The sequence below is a fragment of the Hyaena hyaena genome, unplaced genomic scaffold (genome assembly GCF_003009895.1).
Source record: "Hyaena hyaena isolate Hyena2069 unplaced genomic scaffold, ASM300989v1 scaffold_5, whole genome shotgun sequence".
In the NCBI taxonomy this organism is placed as follows: Eukaryota; Metazoa; Chordata; class Mammalia; order Carnivora; family Hyaenidae; genus Hyaena; species Hyaena hyaena.
Window position 1 is genome coordinate 8,303,583 of NW_024080637.1, and position 16,187 is coordinate 8,319,769.

Genomic DNA, 16,187 nt, shown 5'->3' on the forward strand with positions numbered 1-16,187 from the left:
GAAGATGTGGTTTATCTATACCGTGGAATACTACATGGCAATGAGAAACAATGAAATCTGGCCTTGTGTAGCAACAGGGATGGACCTTGAGGGTGTTATGCTGAGCGAAATAAGTCAGGCAGAGAAGGACAAATATCATATGTTTGCACGTATAGGATGATTAGGAGGAACTTAACTGAGGACCATGGGGGAGAAGAAGGGGGGAAATGGTGGGGGAAAGGGAAAGAGGCAAAACAAACCATGAGAGACACTTGAATGCTGACATAAACTGAGGACTGATGGATGTGGGGAGGGGAGGGGGGATGGGAATGGAGGAGGGCACTTGTGGGGATGAGCACTGGGTGTTATATGGAAACCAATTTGACAATAAACTATTTGCAAAAAAAATAAATAAATAAAAAATAAAGTGTGCAAAATCCATACAAAAAAAGAAAAGAGAGGCCAGAAATAAAACCACCCAATATAGTCAATTAATTTATGACAAAAGAGCCAGGAATATACAATGGAGAAAGTATAGTCTTTTCAATAAGTGGTGTTGGGAAAGCTCGACAGTCACATGCAAAAGAATGAAACCATACACAAAGATCAGTTCAACTCAGGGTGCCTGGGTGGCTCAGTTGGTTAAGTGTCCAACTTCAGCTCTGGTCATAATCTCATGGTTTGCATGTTTGAGTCCTACATCAGGCTCTGAGCTGTCAGCACAGAGCCTGGAGCCTGCTTCGGATTCTGTATCTGCCCCTCCCCTGATCTCTTGGTCTTTCTCTCAAAAATAAATAAACATTTAAAAAAACTTTATTAAATCAATTCAACTCAACATGGATTAAAGTGCTGAATATAAGACCTGAAACCATAAAGTTCCTACAAGAAAACATAGGCAGCAAGCTCCTTGACATTGGTCTTGTAGATGATATTTTGGATTTGACTCCAAAAGCAAAGGCAAGAAAAGCAAAAATAAAGAGGTGGAACTACATCAAACTAAAAGCTTCTTCAAAGCAGTGGACACCATCAACAAAATGAGAAGCAACCTACTGAATATAAGAAAATATTTGCAAACTGTATGTCCAAAAAGGGGTTAATATCCAAAATATATTCAGAACTCAAACAACTTGATGGCAAAAACCCCAAACAACCCAATTAAAAATGGGCACAAGATATGAGTAGACTTTTCAAAGAAGACACACAGATGGCCAACAGACACATGAAAAGATGCTCAACACAATGAATCATCAGAGAAATACAAATGAAAACCACAATCAAATCACACCTGCTAGAATGGCGAATATCAAAAGACAAGAAATAACAAGTAGCAGTGAAGATGCAGAGAAAAGGGGACCCTTGTGCACTACTGATGGAAATGTAAACTGTATGAAAAAGAGTATGGAGGTTCCTCAAAAATTAAAAATAGAACTACAATATGATTCAGCAATTCCTCTATTAGGTATTTATCTTAAAAATGAAAATACACACACCACAACTTCCAGTATACACATGTATCAAATCATTATGTTCTACACCTTAAACTAATACAGTGTTATATGCCAATAATATCTCATATAATTGTGAAAAAAGTGAAAACAATATATAAATAAAAATATAATTTATAAATCTTAAGTATACGAGGATAAAATCTCTTAATATCTATTCTGACCATTTATAGTATAAAACCTATCATTCCACTAGAAATATTCTAAGATCTTTAAGCTATTAAAGTCTAGAAACCTGTAAACTGACAATTATCAAAATGTAATTGCAGGAGACAGACTTGGTGCATTTGAATAGGATATGTTTCAAAATATAAATTCCAGATGTTGAGAGAGGAATCATTTCTTTGAGATAAAACTGTTTCTATTTGTCGTTTTTTTAAAATGTTTATTTATTTTTGAGAAAGAGAGAGAGAGACAGAGCACAAACTGGGGAGGGGCAGAGAGAAAGACGGAGACACAGAATCTGAAGCAGGCTCCAGGCTATGAGGTGTCAGCACAGAGCTCGACATGGGGCTCGAACTCATGAGCTGTGAAATCATGACCTAAATTGAAGTCGGATCCTTAACCAACTGAGCCACCCAAGCACCCCTATATTTCTATTTGAAAAGAAAGGTTTTATATTATTTCTTTTTTTTTAATGTTTATCTTTGAGAAAGAGGCAGAACACAAGGAAGGGAGGGGCAGAGAGAGAGGGAAAGAAACATAGAATCTAAAGCAGGCTCCAGCTCTGAGCTGTCAGCACAGAGCCTGAAGCAGGGCTCAAATCCACAAACTGCGAGATCATGGCCTAAGCCAAAGTTGGACACTTAACCAACTGAGCCACCCAGGTGACCCTTATTTTATTTCTTTAAAGTTTATTTATTTTGAGAGAGAGAGAGTGAGAGACAACATGCATGTGAGCAAGGGAGGGGCAGAGACAGAGTGGGAGAGAGAAAGAGAATCCCAAGTACAGGGCTCAATCTCATGAACCATGAAATTATAAAATGAGCCAAAACCAAGAGTCGAACACATAACCAACTGAGCTACCCAGGCACCCCAATAAATAAAACTTGAAAATTGTTCCCAAATGGAAAGTGATAAGAAAGTTCAAACAAGCATGCGGATAAGGGATATTAGTTCCAAACTGTTGACAATAATTCTGACTTGGTTATTCTCTCTAGTAGATTTATTAAAAAATAATCTCTGTACCCAACATGGGGCTCAAACTTATAGCCCAGAGATTAAGAGTCAGATGCTCTACCAACTGAGCCAGACAGGCACCCCTTGGTTATTCTTTTTAAACCTCTTCTTTTCAAGTACAATTTCTAAGTCTTTCTTGGTGTTAATTGATTAAAATGCATCCTGTGAGCACAAACACTAGGTGTGTCACCTACTTACTAGGTGCCAAAAGCACACAGTACTTGCTAAATAAATATTAGGCCCTCTTTTTTCCCCTCTATTATCATAATCCCTATGCTTATCTCCTTAATTTCTCAAAATGTTCTTTTCAAACTGAAAATTCTACGTGGCTTCTTACTGGTATATAGGAAGGCAGATAGGAGGGGAGATAATATTAGAATTCCCCTAAAATGTCTAAGTAAGGAAACATGAAGAGGAGGGAAAATCAAGAATGTAATATCCTGGGGCGCTTGGGTGGCTCAGTCAGTTAAGTGGCTGACTTCGGTTTAGGTCATGATCTCACAGTTCATGGGTTCGAGCCCCGCATCAGCTCTATGCTGACTGCCAGCTCAGAGCCTGGAGCCTGTCTTCAGATTCTATGTCTTCCTCTCTCTCTCTGACCCTCCCCTACTCAGGCTTTCCCTCACTCTCTCTCTCAGAAATTTAAAAAAAAAAAAAAATACACCATCCTGTATTACAAACTTCAAGTTAAATATAAAAAGTGAGGAATTTTCTTTGACTTATAGTGTTTCTTCTCTGAGGCATATAAAAGCATCAATACTATTCTTTCATTTTACCAATTTAAAAGAAAAGCTCAGAGGATTAAATGGATTTATTTAAGTATTTCCCCATGCTTATTCATTCAGTCAAGTTTCATTTATCGATTGGCTCCTGTTAAATAATTTAAGTTTAGGTAGACAAATAAGCTACATAATCCCTTAATAGTTTTTCTTATCTATTTTTTGTGTCTAATGATTTACAGTTCAAAATAATTTTCATGTTATGCCATTATATTCTGATAAAGACTAAACATTTAAACTGTCCAATGATAAGACCATGAATGAAATTTCTCACAACATACAATCTAGCACATTTAACATATAGCTACAAAACTCAGCATTTTATAGTCACTCTATATAAAATATTAATAAAGAATTGGATCCAACATATTTATTGTACACCTCCTGTATGCAGGGTATTGTAATCATTTTAAGTCTCAGACATCATCCTTAACATTGAGAAGCTTATAACTTAATGGTAAACAATGCTAAAAAATAAAATTAATAATGATTTTTTAATAAAAGCAAAGGCACATGAATTACTACTTGATTAATTTGTCAGATCAAATTAACAGATAAGTGCTACAGAATAAGTATTATTATAAAAGTTCAAGAAGTGGGCAGGATCACCATCTGGATGGTCAAAGTAGGCATCATTTATGGATTTGAGCTGGATCTAGAAGGATGGATAAAATTTTAATGAATATTCCAGATGGCAAGATGAGAAGTGAAATTTCAAACAGGCAGAGACATTCAAGGAGTGACCTAAGGACAGGCAATTATTGAGGGATCAGTGAAACTGGAGCAAGAATTTATTTAAATAGTTAACATTAGGACATAGTTGGAGAGGCGGGCAGGCATCATATCATGCAAGCCTTGGAATGCCAGTCTGACAAAGGTACTGTATATACTTTAAGCAATGGGAAGCACTATAGCACATTCACAAACCTTTATTATAGTAATATTGTTACAACTGCTCATTTTATTATTAGTTATTTGCTGTTAATCTCTCACTTTGCCTAATTTATAAATTAAACTTTATCATAGGTATGTATGTAAAGGAAAAAACAGCATATATAGGTTTTGGTAGTATCTATCGTTTTAGGTACCACTGGGGATCTTGGAACATACCCCATGGATAAGCAGGGGGACTACTGTACAAACAGTTGGTTAAGAAGCTGTACTGAACTCCAATGATAATTACTGATGCAGGCCAGCAAAAAAAATGAATGCTAAAGCCTTTAGGTAAATGGTTACTAGGGAAGAAAATATTCACAGTGCCTCCAAGTATTAATCCATAGATTATTATTCACAAAGGAGAAAATATGTTTACAGTAAGAAGATATGATAATCAGTTCCTAAACCAAATGATCAAACTTAGGATCACCAATAGTTTAACAAGCTGCCATGATACCTTTGATGGTACCTTTTGATATGATGCAATGAGAAATTTAAAACATTACTGACATAGTATTGTTGCCAAAAATGTTTAACCTGAATTGAATCATGAAGAAACAATTTGACAAATCTAGAATGCAAGGCATTCTATAAGACAACTGTTCTGAACTTTCCAAAAAGTTCAATATTACAAAAAAATCATTCCAGATTAAAAGAGACATGAGATTAAATAACCAAATTCCAATCTGGCTGGCTCCTAGATCAAGACAACACATATACACACACACAGCCAAAAATCCCATGTAGGGGACAATCTAGGAAATTTGGACTATGTATTAGGTAATACAATAAATTAATAATAATTTTCTTAGCTGTGATAATGATGTTTTGATTTTGTAGGAGAAAGTCCCTACTCTTAGGAGATGTCTGCTTAATTGTTTAGGGGAGAAGTGTTATAATATCTGTATTTAACTTCCAAATGATTCAGAAAAAGAAGAGTATGTGAATGTGTGTGAGTATGGGGGAGGAGGGAAAAAGAGGAAGAGAGTGAAAGGAGGGAGAGAAGAAAAGTGTTCAGAAAAAAAACATGAGAGGTGACTGGGTGGCTCAGTAGGTTGAGCGTCCAACTTCAGCTCAGGTCATGATCTCACGGTTCGTGGATTCGAGCCCTGCGTTGGGCTCTGTGCTGACAGCCAGCTCAGAGCCTAGAGGTTGTTTCAGATTCTATATCTCCCTCTCTCTCTGACCCTCCCCTGCTCACGCACGCTCTCTCTCTCTGTCTCTCTCTCTGTCTTTCTCTCTCTCTCTCTTTCTGTCTCTCTCTCTCAGAAATAAATAAAAACATTTAAATTTTTTTTCAAAAAAGAAACATGAGACGCCTGGGTGGCTCAGTTGGCTGAGAATCCGACTCTTGATCTCAGCTCAGGTCTTGATCTTAGGGTCATGGATTCAGACCCTGTGGTGGGCTCCTCACTGAGCATGAAGCCTACTTAAAAAAAAGCAGCAGCAGCAGAATGGTAAAAATTGATGAATCTAGGTGAAGCATATATGGGTCTTTACTGTATTATCTTTCAACTTTTCTTTAGGCTTGAAATTTTTCAAAAGAAAAGAAAAAAGAATGTACTGAGCTGGCGGTAGGAAGCATTCCTTCCCACTAGGAATACAGAAATTCTAGAAAAATAGATTATCTTAAAATAGTTTATACAGCCAAAGTCAAAAGCAAGAAAGGGAAATATACAAATCCACAAACCAAGAAGAAACCAAGCCATAGCAAGGAACGGGTCACAAAACCAGGCAGCAACCTTCAGGCCTAGGATCAAAAGCTAACGGGGAAGATGGAAATTATTGGCTGCAAACTTAAAGAAGTTTCTACAGTATGTAAGGGGCCAGAATGGGCTCTCTGAATAAAGCCAGGAGCTTGGGGAAAAAACTATCCCGAGCGGCTCCAAGACACAGCAATGGAACAGGATGGAATAGAGCACCAATAAAATCACCTTTCAGAAATTAGAATTCTTAGTTTGCCCCTCACTCAGGTTTGGGAATGATAATGTTTTTCTATTAATAAACATAACATGGTTGATTTCTATGTTTGATCAGCTTTTCTTGTGACTTGTAATAATTTTTATAAGTCATGAAATAATGGGATAGTGGGGGGATGTGACTATAAAGGGGTAGCACAAGGGAGATCTCTGTGGTGACAAAAATCATTCTATATCTCCAACTGTAATGGTGGTTACACAAACCTACATGTGACAAATGAGAGGGACACACATTCATGAATATGCTCACAGCAGCTTTATTCACAACAGCCAAAAGGTGGGAACAACTAGATACCTATCAACTGATGAATGGAAAATCAAGTGTCAATTTCCTAGTTTATGTTTTCTCTAGTTATATAATATGTAAACAATGAGAAAAACTGGGTAGATGAAGCGTACATTAGAACTCTCTATACTATTTTTACAATTTCCTGTGAATCTATAATACAAAATAAAAGCTGAAAAAATTAAAATTAAAGGGAAAACATTATTAAAAATTTAACAGACATGGAAGCAGGATGAAGAGAGTATCTGTGTAAGGGGGGGTCAGAACCCAAGTATAGTAAAGTGAGATGTCTTTGTGTTGGGATGGCCCAACATAAGATGTCAGAGACCCAACAGGGTAAGAAAAGTGCCTATGCAGAAGGACAGCCCAGGGTGGAGTGTCAGAGCCCAAGAGAGCTATGGAAGGCATCTACATAAGGGGATGGGGGATCAAGAGTCCAAGTGAGTAAGAAGAGTCCACATGCAGGAGGGGTAAAGAGGAGATGTAAGAGCATAATCCAGAGTGGCATGTCAGAGCCTGAGCAGGATAAGAAAGGCCAGGGGAAGGAGACAATGATAGGAGATTGGTTACATGCAGAGACAGATCAAATAAATGACTACATGAAGGGCAACTGAGGCAAGGTTTCTCACTGTTAGAGAAGGGAGTTAAAATGCACAAAAAGTGAAAGCCAGAAAGAACCCTGCAATGTTGGTTTGGAATTCAAGATTATCAGTATGAATTCACAAACTTCAATAAACAGATACTTATAGCAATAGATATAAGTGTGTGTGTGTGTGTGTGTGTGTGTGTGTGTGTGCGCGCGTGCGCGCATGTGCGCACACTTGCTTTAGTTATGTGCAGAGAAGATCTTAGAGCAGGCAATCTCCATCTCTACTCCAAGTAGCAATGAGCATGTATCTAGCACCAGATTTGGTTTCTAAGTATTGTTATCCACTAAAAGGAAGCAGAGTTCTATGGAGAAATGGCTGATTCCAGAGTTGGAGTAGAAAAAACACAAGAGCTTTGATGAGGATATAGGGAAATATGAATTCTCACACACTGCTAGAAGGAAAGTAAAATGATGTCACAACTTTGGAAAATAGTTTGGCAGTTCCTCAAAAAGTTAAATAGAATTACCTCAGAGCTATTCCACTCCTAGGTTTATACCCAAGAGGAATGGAAACATACTCAAAAACTCAACCGTGAATGCTCACAGCAGTATCATTCACAATAACCAAAAGGTGGAAACAACCCAAATATGTATCAACTGATAAATGGATAAAGTGTGGTATGGTATGTCAACAAAATGGGATAGATATTATAGGACAATAAAAATAGATGATATACTGCTGCTATATGCTACAACATGAATGAATTTTGGAAATATTAAGGTAATTGAAAGAAGCAGACACAAAAACTCTACATTATATGAGTCTATTTGTATGGAATGTCCAGAATAGGCAAATTCACAGAAACAGAAAATTAACTAGAGATTGTCAGGTGCTGGAGGGAACTGGAGGGAAATGAGAACTGACTACTAATGGATACAAGATTTCTTTTTGGGATAATAAAAATGTTCTAGAACTGGACAGTGATGATGATTGCACAACTCTGTAAATATATAAACCTCTGGACTACATATACTCTAAAAAAGGGAGTTTTATGGTATGTGAATTATATTTCAATTAAAAAAAAAGGGGCCTTGAATATCTTGTGTGCTGGAAAGCAAGTATGTACTCCAAGAATAATGGAGACATGTCAAAAGGACACAGGAACCAGCCTAAAGGAGTTCCCACAGGCTAAATCAAAGAATCAAAATAATAATATAGCAATAGATTATGACCCATTAAGTAAAAAAGAGAATCATGAATCTCTATAATATGAATGAATGAATCCCATGGAAGGGGATATTCACATAGCTTCAAAGCTCCTCTCTACAAAAATATTTACTAATTACCAAAGAAAAAAAGAGTAACTTCAGAGGCAAAGCCTGACAGACATCACCTTACACAATTATCAAAGTAAGCATCATCAGTAATGGGACAAATGGAAATCTGTGCTCTCTGATAGGCTGCAATGAAAAGGACACAGCAATATCATACTGGGGGAGGCAAGATAGGGAGTGGGGGGAGATAGGGAGTGGGAACTCTCTTTAATTTCTGTTCAATTTTGCTATGAACCTAAAACTGCTATTTGGGGAAGGGGAGGGTAGAAGTGAGCAAAGAGCAGAGAGACAGAGAATCCCCCCAAAGGGGGAGGGGGGGGAGAGAGAGAGAGAGAGAGAGAGAGAGAGAAAAGCAGGGCTCACACGAGGCAGAACTCGAGCTCACCCACTGTGAGACATGAACTCATGAACCATGAGATCATGACCTGACCTGAAGTCAGATGCTTAACAACTGAACCACCAAGACACCGAAACCTAGAACTGCTCTTAAAAATTAAAATGTATTAATTTAAAACAAAAACAGCACCACTTCTGTGATATTCCCACAAAAATGCATAACCTGAATCTACTCATAAGGAGACATCAGACAAACAAAATTGAGGAACATTCTACAAAATAACTGGTCTGGAATCTTCAAAAGTGTCAAGGTCAAAAAAAGTCAAAGACTGCAGACTACTCCAAATGGAAGGAGACTACAGAGACATGACAACTAAATGCAACATGTAACTCTAAACTAGATCCTTTTGCTATAGAGGACATTATTTGTACATCTGGCAAAACCTGAATAAGATCTGAGAATTAGATGGTGGTAATGAATCAATGTTAATTTGCTGATTTTGATGAATATATTGTGGTTATGTAGGAGAATGTTCTTGTTTCCCAGAAACACACAGTTTCAAAGAGGATGGGGCATGTAGCTAGCAATTCACAGTTCAGAGAGAAAAAGTTCTTTGTTGCCACTTTTCTATAAGCTTAAGAGTTTAAAAATTTTTTTAAATACACCAGAAGTGTCTATCATATTTTTAATTTCCAGAGCACTTTCTGTTTCTAATGATTTTTTTAAAGATACACTTTTCATTTTTTTTTTCACTATTTTATTTATTTTTTGAGAGAGAGGGTGAGACACAGCATGAGCGGGGAGGGTCAGAGAGAGAAGGAGGCACAGAATCTGAAGCAGGCTCCAGGCTCTGAGCTAGCTGTCAGCACAGAGCCTGACATGGGGCTCAAACTCATCAACTGTGAGATCATGACCTGAGCCAAAGTTGGACGCTTAACCAACTGAGCCACTCAGGCGCCCATCTTTTTCTAATGATTTTTATAGCATCTTCTTTCATGAATATAATTTCTTCTCTTTTCTCTTACCTCTCTGATGCAATTACTAATTACCTACAGTTTGTTGGTTTTTTCCTCAAACTTTCTTCTATTTCCAATATTATTTTCCTCCAACTTCCTCTTTTGTACTTTTGTGTCTTGCTCTCTTTTGCTTGGAGGCTTTCCCCCAAATGCCTATTTATTGAATAAATGAAGTTCTAAAGCCAACTAGAAGCTCTGCATGTCTAGGTTTTCAACCAGGAGGCTTCCACTAGATGGTGATCAGGTGGGAACACAGCTATTTCACTGGGAGACTTCTAAATGTCAGAAAAGAGAGGTTAGGGGCGCCTGGGTGGCTTAGTCGGTTAAGCGTCCGACTTTCGCTTAGGTCATGATCTCGCAGTTCGTGGGTTCGAGCCCCGCGTCAGGCTCTGTGCTGACTGCCAGCTCGGAAAGTGCCCTCTCCCTCTGACCCTCCCCTGTTCACGCTGTCTCTCTCTCTCTCCTAGAAATAAATAAAACATAAAAAAAAAAAAAGAAAAGAAAAGAGAGGTCTTTTCTTTAGACTTCAGAGAAGACTCATATACTTTCCTGTAAGGGGGTACAGAGATATAATACAAGGCAATTACTTTCTGAAAGAAAAGTAAAGGAAGAAGTGAGGGGGAAGGGTCTCACTTTTCAGTATAAAGGATTTCTCTTAATCTTCCTTTCACTATATATGGTTCCTCATCCCTGATCTGTTGTTTAATGTCCTCACGTCTTGAGCGTCTTTAGTTTCATCTTCCAAAGAAAAACCTGTCCTGAGGACATGGGAGAGGGGCAGTCTTCTCACATTAGCTGGATATCCCAGAGGATTTAAATCTTGGGGCACCTGGGTGGCTCAGTTGATTAAGCGTCCAACTTTGGCTCAGGTCACAATCTTGCTATTGGTGAGTTTAAGCCCCAAGTCGGCCTCTGTGCTGACAGCTGAGCCTGGAGCCTGCTTCAGATTCTGTGTCTCCCTTGCTCTCTGCCCCTCCCCGCACATATTCGGTCTCTCTCTCTCTCAAAAATAAAATAAACATTAAAAACATTTTTTTAATCTTATGTCAGGATTATTTTCTTTTTTTTTTTTCTTTTTTTTTAGGAGGTTACACTCCCAATTTAGGGCTTAAACTCACAACCCTGAGACCAAGAGTCCCAGGCTCAACCAACTGAGCCAGCCAGGCACCCCAATGTCAAGGTTCCTTACCTGCCTTCTTATAAACGCATCCATCTCTTATTCAAAATAGAAGTCATTAAATATTATACATGTATATTTCAGAAAGGAAATAGAACTACGTAATTTAGTACATTTTCTTCCTGAGGACCTCTTCATTTGTCATTGGGCTTCTAGACCTCTTCTTTTTATGCTATTGACCATAGTCCTTTGGACACTCCATTGAATCAATCTTAGGGGGTTCCACTTTTACAGCACTAATCTGATTGCTTCTTTTATGTTTCCTTCGCTGGTACTTCCTCTTTATGCTATCTACTAATTAAAATGACCATGTGTACATCTGTGCACCAAACATTATGGAGTATCTACTCTGTCTCAGGTACTGTCTTTGTCATTAGATTACAATGACAAATAAGACAATGTCCCTGAGGCACCTGGCTGGCTCAGTTGGAGGAACATATGACTCCTGATCTTGGGATCATGAGTTTGAACTCACGTTGTATGTGCAGATTACCTAAATAAATAAAACTTTAAAAAAAAAATGAGACAATGTCCCTGACCTAAAGGTGCCTAATGTTTCATAAGGGAAGGGGATGAACAAACTTAAAATATAAAACATCGTACTAACTGATATATGCCCTGAGTGCTAAGGAGCCAAAGACGAGGTAAAGCTAAATCAGACTGAGGCAGGCATGTATTTGGGGGGTAGGGTGGGCTACTGTAACAAATATTCTAATAACTGATTACCACTAATTATTTTTTATTATCGTTGATAATTTTTTCAGAGGGTTGAAAACTTCCTAAAGAGGTAATGCCCAAAGAATAAGATTTTGCCCACTACAGGCAAAACCAGCACTCCCTTCTTATACCTCTACAAGATAGCTAGGGTACAAGAAATAACCTTTCCAACAGCAGGACCAGAAGTTTTAATGAGGAAGGTACTACTAAGTGCCTCTCTATTCCACTCTCAACTGAAAAGGAGCTCACTCTATCACACACTGTCAGACTCCTGCCTCTATCCTCAAAGCGTACATGGAAAATTAAAGAACTCAGCCAGAGTATGCAACATGCCATTAGTGAATGGCATAATCAGTTTCTGAAATTAATCTTACCCACACATCCTCCACCCCCACCATCATTTCCTGCCCCTTAAGTAATTGTAAAACCTAAGAGAAATCAAACATGATTCCTAGTCAGGAAAAAAAATCAATGATTCCTGCTCTACAAGAATTAGTAAGACACTTCCAATATTCTGCAGGAAATTATTGCTCAGCACAATTAGTCTAAAAATACAAAATAATGTAATTAAATCTATATTTGCTTCCCTGCCCCCAAATTATCTTTAATTGCTTTGCTCTTACATGATGACTAAGAAATAGAAATAAGATTAATTGGATAGATAGACCACTATTTTTTTCTCCTAACAATACTGCTCAAATCCATGTTCTTTTTCATGCTGAAATTACCTTTTTATGCACAAAGTGGAAGCGGACTCTAAAAGGAAAAAGCCAAGCGCTAGCAGAAAAATTAGAATTTTGACATAATTCAACAGTAATTTTAAAATATCCCTTTGCTCTGGATTTAAGTCAAATCTTTTTTTAAAACTATACTCCTGATTTAACAAGAGGCAATGTTATAAATGAAGCAAGCAGCATATATACATGAGCATTATTTTCTATAGATTTAGCTGTTTTCTTAAGTTCAGTCTCTAACAGAAATAGAACATTGGTTTTCTTACCTTTTTCCCCTTACACACGTGATAAGGGACAGACTTCCCTGTGCTTACTCATGATGCTTGCTGCACCACCAGCCAGTCCTGCTGATTCAGTATGCTCTGTTTGATCCTAAAGAAAAAAAAAACACATTGCTCATTACATTTGCTAAAGCAGTAAGCCCTAATTTTCTTCATATAAACCTATCATAGCCAGACAAATGAAAGCTATGGAGCTTAAATAATAAATTACAATTATATCTTCAGATTCAAAGACCTAGCATGAAATACAGCAGACATATTTTATTGTCTAAGAAGGCCAAAGGTTAAATGTTGTATAAACAGTTAAGAATTTTTGAATATTTTTTATTTTCAGTGGAAAAATAAAACATCAAAGGCAGGCACTTTCTACCCAATGGTTTTAACTATGTTAATTCATAAAAATACCACTTATTTTGTATTACAATAAGCCCTCCAAGAATCCAAAGCTAGCAAAACTGCTGCTTCACTAGAATGTCTTCTTAGTGTGATTTTTTTTTTCTGTACATACAGATTTCTTAAATTGAGATTCAGAGGCTTCCTGTTGAGATTTTTATTGCCAAACAACTGTTTTTCTCCAAATGGAGTCTCTTAGGATTCCAGTCTTCCTCCACTGTTTAGAAGCAAGGGAACTAGGGGCAGCTGGGTGCCTCAGACAGTTAAGCGTCTGACTTCAGTTCAGGTCATGATCTCACGGTTTGTAGGTCTGAGCCCCGCGTTGGGCTCTGTGCTGACAGCTCAGAGCCTAGAAACTGCTTCGGATTCTGAATCTCATGCTCTCTCCACCCCTTCCCTGCTTGTGCTCTGCCTCTCTCTGTCTCTCAAAAATAAATAAATGTAAAAAAAAAAAAAAAAAAAGATTTTTTCAAAGCAATGGATCTATTAGCCCAACATTAACCTTTACTACTAACAATGCTTCCAAAGCTTCCTCAAATGTTATTTCCTTCTTATGAATATATAACAATATCCATGAAGCTACAGTAGTCCAGTTTAAATACCTCTGTAGCTGTTTAGAGAAGATCTGAAATTCTTTAAGAGCCTAATTTAGTCTTGAACAAGATTAGTCATTGTAATCAGAATAAAACTAAGAATCTCATATTACCCATAATATAAAATATCAAACACACAATCATAGCATTTTCAGAACAGGAAAGTATCTTAGAGATGATCTAATGAACATCACTTAATTTTAAAGATAACAGACACTAAAAGAAATTTTTCTGGCATTATTAGAAATGTAATTCCATTATCTAATGTAAAAATGATGTACTTACTAAAAAATAAGAGAATAAGAAAAAAGCCTAAAATTCAAGTTTCCAGAGACCAATAAAAAATATAGAATGAAAATCTCTGGTAAGGGGCACCTGGATGGCTAAGTCAATTAAGCATCTGACACTTGATTTTGGCTCGGGTCAGGATCTCACAGTTCATGAGTTCAAGCCCCATATCAGGCTCTGCACTGACAATGGAAAGCATGCTTGGGATTCTCTCTCTCCCTCTCTCTCTGTCCCTGCCCCCGAGTCCCCCTCTAAATAAATAAATAAGTAAACTTTAAAAGGAAGGAAGGACGGAAAACTTTCCTATCTTGAGAACTTGAAAAAAATACGTATGTGTTAAATACTCTAAATGAGAGGTGCTATTGATGCTAAGAACCAGGCTTACATCTATCAAAGAACTAAATCACATCAGAAATATAATCACAGGATTATACAAGGTAGAAGTACAAAGGTCAAAATAAATGAGGCAAAAGTAAGGTCCTCACCTCTAATATCTACCTAACCAAAGATTTTTTTTTTTTAACAAAATTAACTCTATAGATTCAAAGTCAATTTCTATATGTCTGTATCTATGTTAATGTGTGAGGCAAGTCCAATAATATTATGTAACTGTCTCAAACATCACAGGTTTTTCTTCTGGAATTTTATCCCTCTGACCTTTAGTATCAGCTGGCAAAGCCTCAAGTTTGGTTAAATCCAACTGTCTAACTAACTCTGTATGTTTTCCCAAGGAGCTTAAATGTGCCTAGAGAAAACTCATACAAGATGAAGACTGTTCTCAACTTTACATATATGACTTCTCACTACATTTCTACTTTCAACCCTGTACCTCATTCCTACCTTTTGATATGCCTGGAATTTCTTAATGCAAAGCTTTCATAATTCAATTCTTCCAGAAAATAAACCTTTAGTCTCCTGCAGGACAAGGATAATATTACTTGGCTACATAAGCTAGGACAGAATACCAGCATAACTAACCACTCCTTGTACACTTCCAACCAATTTCTGTTTTCAGCACCACACACCTCACCTAAGCCTTCAGAGAGCCCTAGAACCTCCGTAAGTTTCTCTAAGGTTCTGTAGGGGTATAGACTTGCTTCTCCTCATATCTCCTTCTAGAATCTATTGCTTCTTCAGTTCTAAGACCTTTCTTTACTTTTTTCATTCATTGAAACCTCCAATCTACTGTTGTTTCTTTTTCTGTTGTTTTTTTCTTCCTATCATCTCAGTGGAGTTTTAGGGAAGACAGAAAATAAGTTGGGGGGGGGATTAATCCTTCTTATTTGGCCACAAGTCTTTATTCTTATCTTTGAGAACTGACATATAATGGAATACAATATTGTATTCTTTCTTTTTTTTCAAAAATTTTTTAAAGTTTGTTTACTTTTGAGGAGACAGAGTGTGAGTGGAGGAGGGGCAGAGAGCGAGCGAGAGATGCAGAATCTGAGGCAGGCTCCAGGCTCTGAGCTGTGAGCACAGAGCCTGACGTGGGGCTCGAACCCGCGGACCATGAGATCATGACCTGAGCCAAAGTTGGACGCTTAACCGACTGAGCCACCCAGGCGCCCCTGTATTCTTTCTTAAAAGTAGCCTTAAAGGTTATCAATGTTCTAACTAAGAAATAGTTTAGAAAAACAAAGGGAAAGATAAACAGATTAGCAACCAGTAGTTCTTTCCAGATAAGAGACAGTTATCTAGTACTTTTCTACCAGAATGAGCACTTCATGGTAGAAGACTTTTCATTGTCTTCTGGCATCATGGAATTGCTTTTGGAAGTAACAAAAGAAGTTGAGTAGGTGGATAGACATACAGCATAAAATATAATATAAAATGTCTTAAATACAGTTCAAGATATGCAGAAAAAAAACTTCAGAACTTTAAGATTCTGCTCAATGTCACCTCCTAATATGAAATCAATAATCATTTAGTTCTCTATGCTCTCATAATATACTTATAACATGTTTCACATTACATGGTAATTTCTCTCTTTACAATCTGCTGCATTCTACAAAACAATAAGCCACTTGAGGCAGGAAACCCTTTTATTCTTCCTTTTATCCCAAGACCCCAGCACAGTGCTTGTC

The 16,187-nt window shown here is 37.4% G+C and overlaps 1 protein-coding gene across 3 annotated transcripts in view; it reads right to left on the reverse strand.

Annotated features, from left to right (window-relative positions):
• Positions 1-12,893, reverse strand: part of ZFYVE9 (zinc finger FYVE-type containing 9) — a 150,558-nt gene extending 137,665 nt beyond the window's left edge. For all 3 annotated transcript variants that reach the window (XM_039238548.1, XM_039238544.1, XM_039238535.1), the window contains exon 1: positions 12,815-12,893. The gene's annotated coding sequence lies outside the window, so the exon portion shown is untranslated. The remainder of the gene's footprint in view (positions 1-12,814) is intronic.
• Positions 12,894-16,187: the final 3,294 nt, after the last annotated feature.